This window comes from Helianthus annuus, chromosome 16 (genome assembly GCF_002127325.2).
Source record: "Helianthus annuus cultivar XRQ/B chromosome 16, HanXRQr2.0-SUNRISE, whole genome shotgun sequence".
NCBI classification, from domain to species: domain Eukaryota; kingdom Viridiplantae; phylum Streptophyta; class Magnoliopsida; order Asterales; family Asteraceae; genus Helianthus; species Helianthus annuus.
In genome coordinates this window covers 15,298,238-15,307,515 of record NC_035448.2, presented here as the reverse complement: position 1 = coordinate 15,307,515, position 9,278 = coordinate 15,298,238, and positions in this window count along the sequence as shown.

Here is a 9,278-nt window from a genome sequence, read left to right as displayed (position 1 = left end):
TGCCAAAACCTTTCATTATTCAGGACCTTTATTTCTCATCAAGAGTTCCTTAGCTTGTTTCTTAAATTCAGCTTCAAATTCCTTGGAACTCTGGTCATCCTCATCCCTACACAATGTAAGTTCAAGGAGATCCTGCAGATCTTCAACACCAAGGCCAAGTGCTTCTTTCCTTGATATGTACTTCATTTCGCCATTGGATCTAACCAAAGTCAATACGTGGGTCTTTTGATCAGACATCCACTTTAGTATTTTAAATCCTAATGGGTTTCTTGGGAGAGATTTATTCTTTGATGAGTTGGGGGATGATGGCCTTGTAAACACTTGCAGACTTTCAGACATTCTTTTGAAGGCTTCTTCAATGACTTTGTTTGCTGCAGCTATGTCTTCTGCAGTTTCTTGTTCAATAAGCTCTTGCCTTTCAATTTCTGACATGTCTGTTGCAGTGTTTGGTGATGCAGGTTTGTTTAACACATTCTCAAAAAGGTTCTGAAGCTTTGTTGAGCTATCTTCTTTCAGACCCATTTTCATGATGGCGTCCTTGAAGTACTCTGCTTCTTTTTCTTTGACCTCTTCCTAAGTCAGCTGTTTACCTTCTTTTTGGTCTGACACAAAAATAGGATTGTATGCTGATTTGAACATTGTTCTGAGGTTTTCAATCTGCTGTTCAAGTTTCATCATATGTTCTCGTTTCTTTGAAGCACTTGAAGCAGTTATCTTTCTTTTCTTTAGCCGTTTATAGGCTTCATCAGTCTGCTGCCTGGACCATTTTGATATGGCTTCAGCAGTATCCATTTTTGCATCCACCAGCTCCTTTTTCTTTCCTTTGTACTCAGCAGTGAGGTCAGCAATGAGCTTTTTGTATTTGCTCCATTTTGGAGCATTTTTCTTCTTTGTAGGATCATCTTTGATTCTGTCAATCTTCTCAGCTTCATGCTTTAATGCAACTAATGGCCATTCTTCAAACTGTTGTTCTTCAGCAGGATATAATTTCTCTTTCATGATGTAGGCTAGATACTGTTTCCTTAACTTTTTCTTTCGATCAACCTTTTCTTTGATTAGCTCTTGTGCAAATTCTTCTATCTGCTTTACTTTTGTGAAGTAGAACTCCAGTCTTTTAGCAATGCCTTCGTCGCTTAGACCTTCACTTTCACTATCAACCTTAGCTTTTACTTTAGCTTGCCTTGCCTTGATCTTGAGGTAATCATCCACATCCTCTGGTGGCATGTAGCCTATGAGTTTTGAAGGATCTTCTTCTGTATAGAATTGCCTCATCTCATTTTTGAGAGCTTCAAGTTCCAGTGGATATTTTGCAGCATTAGGATCATGTATTCCCTCATTGGCAGGGATTGGCTTTCTTTTTCTACCGAGGAGCTTTGGCTGTGATATAGGAAAGGTGATAGTAGTGGTGGATGATTGACTAACAGCTACTGAAACAACTGGTGTCTCAACTGCTGTTGTCATTACAACTACTGATGTATCAGCAGATGTCTTCTGCTTTTGAGCAGGGGTTATGATGGCAGTTGTTTGAGTGGTAATCAGTGGTTGACTAACAGTAGTTGAAACAGCTGGTGTTTCAACCACTGTTGCCATTACAACAGATGTTGTAACATCTGTTGCCTTCTGCTTTTTGGTAGGGGGTGATAATGGTTTGGCTGTTTGTGATGGTAATGGTGGTTTTTGTGTTGTAGACACAGATGGTGGTGGAACAGTGGTTGTGATGGTGTGTGATAGAGTGGTGTGTGTTGGAGGTGTGTGTGTTGATGACATGGCAGCTGTTTGGCTACTGACAGCAGTTTTTGTAACTACTGATGTATCAGCTGTTTAAATTGAAGTTTTGGATTTTGTGGTTTGAGGTGATTTAGATGACTGTTTTTCTTCTTCTGGTTCAATATACAACCCATCTTCTATTCCTTTCTTTCTCAACTTGATTTTCTCCCACTTTTTGGCATTATCTGCAAGGGGTGTATCCATGAAGAGGATGGAAGATGAAACTTTTCCACTATGGGCAGTCTTTTGTATGCTAGCCTTTATAGCCTTGATATCTGCTTGAGTGTCTTTAAACCTTGATTCCACCATGTTGGTCAGCATTTGTACTTGAATAGCATGCTTTTGATCAGCCATATGTTGCTGTTTTTCAAGCATGGGTTGAAAAATATTCCAAAGCTCATTTGCAGCAAATGCATGTTGTGCAGGTGCTTGAGCAGGAGCAGCAGTAGCTTGTGCTTTTTGAGCTATTAAAATCTCTTGCACCATATCTTTAATTTCAGCAACTGAATCTTCAAGTTTTTCAACTCTTTTCGTCAATTCCTGATATTTTGAATCATCACCTACATTAGTAGGATCATCTGAATCCCCACCAGTAGTGGTTGTATCAATGTGTGACTTAGGAACTAAGTCCCAAAAATCATCCATTGATGCCCCTTGTTCTCGGTACTGGGGACTTCTTTCTTCAGCACTCGATAAACCTTTGATGGTACTGGTGGTTAAAATCAACTCACTGGCGGTTACCGATGTTGCCATGGAAGAAATTGTCTTCAATGGAGTCTTATTAATGAAACAACTGTCCAACTGAAGATCTGTAGATCCATCAGTTGTAGTTGCTGCTCCACTTGAACTACCACCGAGAGTTACTTGTAACTCAGGGGGTGTAACCTCCTCAGCTGTTGCTGGGATAGCAGAGGTATAAGCAACAGACCCAGTCACTTGTGGAGGTATACTCTCAGTAATGGGTGATAGAGAGAAACTAGTTTGTGTCTGTGCAATAACAACTGCATGCAACAGGGATATTATTGATTATGGCATTATGATTGGTGAGGGTATGGGTGTTGAAAGAGACATGTCCTTGGGATCAGGACTGTGGAAGATAGATCCGAGTGGATCCAGAGCTTCATAATTTGGTGTCCCTGTGATTACAACCTGATCCTTTTAGGAGGATGCAGGAGGAGTTTTAGGCATAGGTTGAGATCTTTCTTCCAACTGCTGTGAGGAAGTAGCAGCAGTGGTTTGTGGTGACATTTGTTTTCTCGCTGGCAGTTGCTCTGGGATCTCATCTTCCAGAGTTGCCTTTGTTTTGGGTTTGGTGGGTTTTCTGGATGTTTTTCTTTTGATCTTTTTGGTAATGTCAGGTGTGGGTTTCAGAGCAGGGGTTGTGCTGCTCTGATCACCTGGAGCAGTGGGCTCAGCAGAAGTTGCCTGAGGATTAGTGGCAGTTTCTAAAGTCTGCTCAGGCACCTTTGCTTTTAATTTTATTGGTGCCATCATTCTTGAGAATGTTTCAATTGTTAAACTTTTTATTTGAAAATGGACACCTTGTTTGGGCAAATTTTCATCCTCTTTTTCAAATTTTTGTTTAAAGTAATAGCTCAGAAATCTTGGAAAAAGAAGAAATGATTTACTGTCAACATTCTTTACCATGTCATTGAAGATCTCCTGGGAATAGTTGTAATCTTTATTGTTTAGAATAGCATATCCCAGGCATTGAATCTTCAATGGTATTTCATTAAACGCTGTTGTTTTATTAGAAACACAACTTAAAAGTGTGTGGAATAAAAATCTGGGTGCAGATGGAAAATAACCTTTTTGTAAGGTATCTACCTTTGATTGTTCTGCATACCCTCTTTTCAGAAAATCAGCTTTTAACTCAATTTTATCAAAAGAAGTTTTACCTTTTAGATCATCGAGTTTGAAGACCTCTGAGATTGATTGTGGGGTGATTTGAAATGCTTTACCCTGTATCGAGGAGTTAATGGCTACTACTTTTCCGTCTTGTTTTTCAAGATTTGCATTTTTCCAAAACTCTCTCTGGGTTTGCAAGTAAATGGGAGCATCTACTATCAACAAAGTTTTGTACTTTGATGCAGATAGTGTATCAATGATGGAGTCGAAGGTGTGGTTATTGGTAGGTTTTGTGAGGAGACCCACGTAGTTATGAGGTGATTTGTATGGGATTTCAATGGTTTCTTCGGTCGTTTGAGCGACCTCTTTTGAAGATGATGGTGATTTTGGTTTAGATTTAGATTTTGATTTTGACTTCGTCATTTTGATGAAGAAGAGTCGGAGAATGCTTTGAGAAGAAAGGTTGGAAACTGCTTTGAGAAGAGAACTTTGGAATTCAATTCGACAGTGTAAAACCCTGTTTTGGGGGGTTTAGGGCAGGGTTTTATTTAGGGAAAAAGTGATCACTGATGTGGCAGTGGTTATTTTGATCTGAAGGCTAAAAACTGACCACGTGTCAAACACAGATGAAATGGATGAAGGGTGGAGAACAGTTGTTTTAAGAGCCACTGATGAATCAAGCATCAGTGGTTACAACGTGTTAGACCATTTTGAGACCGTTGGTACTTGAGTCGCTTAGGGTCTGAAACGCTAAACAAGAATGAAGAACAATCAAGTACGCAACAGTCTAGGGGGAATATTGTTAGGTCATTTGAGACCGTTAGTACTTGTTTTAGATGGTTCTGGATTGTTTTGGTTAAGTTTATTAAGCTTTAGAAAGTCTAGGGGCTTAATTTGTAATATTTTGATAGTGGCAAATCTGACTTGGTGTAGTTAAGATTCCAGCAAATTTATAAATTTGCTGGCAAGTCAGACACTATATATAGCCCATGCATTGTAACCAACTCAAGCTTTTGGCTCTTTGGTGAATGAAGTGTTGTTTACATTAAATCTCTTGTTTGTGTGCTCAAATCAGTATTCCAAGGTGCTTTATTGATTCATATACTTGTTTGGATTCAATACAACACTTATTGTATTCATCAATCCATTAGCTTCATCTTCATTATTGATCTTTCTTGACTTTTCATAGTTCAAACACTTAATCAATAGGTGTTTTGGACTAAAACAACCAACCACTGTGATCCGGATTGATATTGGGATCTACAATTTGGTATCAGAGCCTTTGTGCTCTTGGTTGTTGTGTTTTTGTTAAGATTTTTCAATGTTTTGAAGGTTTTTCAAAGTTTCAAGGTTTTTCAAATTTTTGGACTTAAAATGGATTGATTTGGGGTGTTTAATCGATAGGTTGTTGTTAATCAGCGATTAGGGAGTCATTTTGGTCATTTTGATGCATAGAAACATGGTTTTTGAGTCGTTTTTGGGTGATTAGAGGGTTTTAGTTCATGTTAAACCCTCTGGTTGGCGAAGATAAATTTGAATACAGCGATTTTATTTTGAATACAACGTTTTTATTGAAAGACCCGGCGAATCTGTGTTTTCCGGCAACTTTCCGGCGAAATTAAATTTTCCGGCGAACTTTTCCGGCGAAATTAAATCTTGAACGCGAGTTCAAGTTCTCCGGCGTATTAAATACGCCGGTAAGTCACGTTTTCCGGAGTCGTTATTCCGGTGGTTTTATTCCAGCCAACGAATTTAATGTGCCAAAGAAGGGAGTAGAAATAGAATCTTTTGCTGATGATAATAAAATTCTCAAAGTTTTAAACTTCAATCCATAACAACAAAACACAAAACTCAAAGAATACATTTGATTGAATCATAATATAGAACAGATTGCATATATTTTCCGTAGAAACATCTTAATCTGGCTATAACAAGAGTCACAGAACCATCTCTCGTCGTGACTTACCACTTTCCGGTGCGTTTCCGGTCACCGGCTAGGGTTTCGGCGACGCAATTCCGGTGAACTCCTTCCATCCAGACACTTTCAGATCTGCTTCTCCACCGTCCTCTACAACAACACCACCATCTCCTCGCCACATCTCCGCCTTTCATCACCTTTTAACCACCGACATCAACCATTCACCTGCAACCACTCACCTGTAACCCACCCGTACACGGTTATCGCCACCCAAAAACCATCCATCGCCGCTACCTTCGATAACCACCATCATCCTCTCCACATTACACCTCCGCCACACCAGAAATTCACCACCGTCCACCGTCAATAGCCTCCCTCATCCCCTTCCTCCCTCTTAAACCACCATCGTATAAACATCACCATCTCCGATTACCTCCACCCCACGAACCACCGTAACAAACTGCACTACCACGAGCACCACCACACACCGTCGTCTCCTGCGTTTCTCCTCCGTACATCTGTCCCTCTACACTCACCGGAAATCACCCTTAAACCACAAGACGGTCTTTGAATCAGAGCAGTTGAGTGTAAGAATTGGTGATTGAATTCATTTTTAAGAGTTTGATTCTTTTTTGTTGTTGCAGTGGTTTCGAAGAAAGAGAGAGAAGGAGAAAAAGGTGTATAGTGGGTGACGGCTGCATTACAAACATCAGAAACATTAGGGTTTTTCTCATTTGACATAATCTCTTGTGAGCTAGAACTGTGGGCTTAATCTGTGGGCTTCGTGAGAACTTGTTCGGATTTTAGTGGACAAATTCAACAATTTGATAATATACGAAACTAGGGCCGGGGTTTAAGATTTTATTTGAGGGCCTAGAGAATTGATACGAATTGGGCCGGGTATTAAATTTTTATTTGTGGGCCTAGAATTTTGATCAGTTTGGGTCGGGTTTTAAGTTTATTTTTTGTGGGCCTTTTTAAAAATTAATTTGTTTTCACAAAATTGAGTTAGCCCGGGAGTTTTAAGCTATTTTTGGGCCTTTTCGAGTTGATACTTTTCGGGTTGATACGGGGTTATTTTCAAAGTAATTTAACCCAGGTTTTGAGCTGATACAAAGTTTTTGTTTGATTAAAAAAAAATGTTTCAAAATCAGTTAACTCGCATTGCTCAAGCAGACCTTGAGACCGGAACCACCACTAGACCACCAAAGTTGAAAGAAGCAGAAGATTTCGGTACTTGGAAGATTAGTATCCAATCGTTCTTCGAATACACGGACTACAATCTGTGGCTCTCAGTCACCGCTGGACCCCACATTCCAACGATGGTTCGAGGAGATGCGATAGTCACTAACAATGACTCTACAACCTTCACTGATGAAGACAAGGCCCTAATCCAACGCGACCGCCATGCACATGCCGCCTTAACCATGGCTCTGTCAACTGATGACTGTAACATGTTTGAGAAATACAGAACTGCAAATGAACTCTGGCTCGCTTTGATCGAATATTACGAGGGAAACGAAGAGCTGATTGAGAGCAAAAGAATCATGGTGCAGAAGCAATACGACATTTTTTATGGAATTTGTGGAGAAAGCCTTTCTGATCATATCAGTCGCTTTCGGAATATGATGACCAAGATGAAGAAGGCAGGAAATCCTATCACTAACCGTGCTGCCATAAAGAAGCTTTTGGACTCACTTACAAAGGAATGGAGCCTGAAGTGCATGATGATCAAAAGGGATTTCCTCGACAATCCAAATCCTGTCACTCTGACCGATTTGATCAACACTTTAAAGGCTTTTGAAATGGATGTTAACAAACGAGAAATGAATACGACTGGTTACACTGCAAAGCCTGCTCAGACTTCTGCAGGATTGAAGAATCTGGCACTTCTTGCATCTGAAGGTGTCAGTCAACAAGCTTCAGACACGACTTACTTCAATGCTTCCGCAAGCGCATCAAAGGCTCCACGGTCCAGTGAAAAGACAGTTGTGCTCAGTGAAACTCAAGCTGAGGAGAATGTTGAAGTAGAGGAACAAGTTCACAAAGCACTCAGGGCAAAAATCTCAAGCGAGTCTTTATCTTCATCGTCAAAACCCACCGAGAAACAGGCTATGGGAATCCCAAAAGGAGATGATGCTACCGACAAGGGTCTGAAGAGTATTCTCACTTCCTCCGAGCCTGAGAAAGACAAGAAGGCTGAAGAAGCTGTGAAGGCCACAGAGCAGGTTCAGAAAGAAACAACTTCTGTGAAGGAAGAAAAAGCGAAAGCCTCAGCTGCGGCCATGAAAACCGAATCCCCAAAAGAAAAGGCAGACAAAGACTTGGTAAACAACATTCCACATAACTTTAAAGTAAAGTTATGCACACCAGCATGCGTTGATGTCGTGGCACATTACAAGTCTCTTAATCTAGAATTTGAGAGACAGAAAGACAAAGCTTTAAAATTTAACAAAGAACTTAAACAGAACGAGGCCGCATATCAGAGAAAGTTGAATTCAACTTTAGCTGAAATGCAAACTCTAAAAGAATTTGTGTTTAGAAAAGATTTTATCATTAACGATCTCACAGATAGACTAGAAAAAGCTTTGAGCGAAAAGAATAAATTGCAAATTATCATAGACAAATGGAATGTCAGTCAAAAGGCCTTTACTGACATCAAAAACTGCCAACGACCAACGTATGTGAAAGACGGGATCGGGTATAAGGATAGGCAAGGAAATGAAAGAAAACTTTTCTTTCCACCACATAGCAAAAACTATGTGCCTATGCCAACTCCTCATCCCGACAATGATTTCATTGATGAAAAGGCCTCTGTAGATCAAAACGATTCTTTCAAAAATGAAACAACCGCTAACATTTCTAAAAGTCATGCAGATCCAATTGTGTGTAAAGAAGATGTGTGCGATGAGGATGGAGACTACGGCGGTTCAAAAATAGGAATAGGTTATTCAGGCGACAGTTATTCCACTGTTAACTGGTTCGCCTGGAACTGTGATAAGGAAAACAATATTCGGGATGAATGTAATAATGGCCATGCGCCTAAATTTAAGTCTTTGGATGACTGTAAGGGCCATGTGCCTACATTTAAGACCTATGATCGTGAACATGTGATGTCTAAATGTCATGATTTAAATTCTGCATTCTGTGATGTTAAAAACGTGTATGAACCTCCTATATTTGTGCCAGAAATGAAACAGAATAGTTTTGGAAAATTCCTCACCGAGGAAATTCCAGAATTTATTCCATCTCGAACAGGTAAAACAGATTCAGAAAAGGAAGTCACTGAAGAAAGCAGCGAAGAAGATTCAAACATTTCTGCCTCAGAAAAGGAAGAAGAAACTTCAAGCTCTGACAAAGATCAAGAATCAGAAAATTCAGGTGAAGATCAAAGTGAAGATCAAAGCTCCGAAGATTCAAGTGAAGAAATTACAGACGAGACAAATAAAGATCAAAGCTCAGAAAATTCAAGTGAAGATCAAGTATCGGAAATTTCATCAGACCCCGACAATGATGATGAGTCTTCAGAAGATGAAAGCCGTATAGACAAGAAAATGAAGAAAGTCAAAAGCTCAAGCTGCAAGGATTCATCATCATCAGACAACATCTCATGCAGCTCAAGACTTTCATCACATACTTTACCCTCTAACACATCAACCTCCAAAAGAAAAAGAGCTAATTGCAAACGATGTTTTCGTTGTGGTCGTTTAGGACATACAGTGAAACATTGCAAATGCAAGAAATT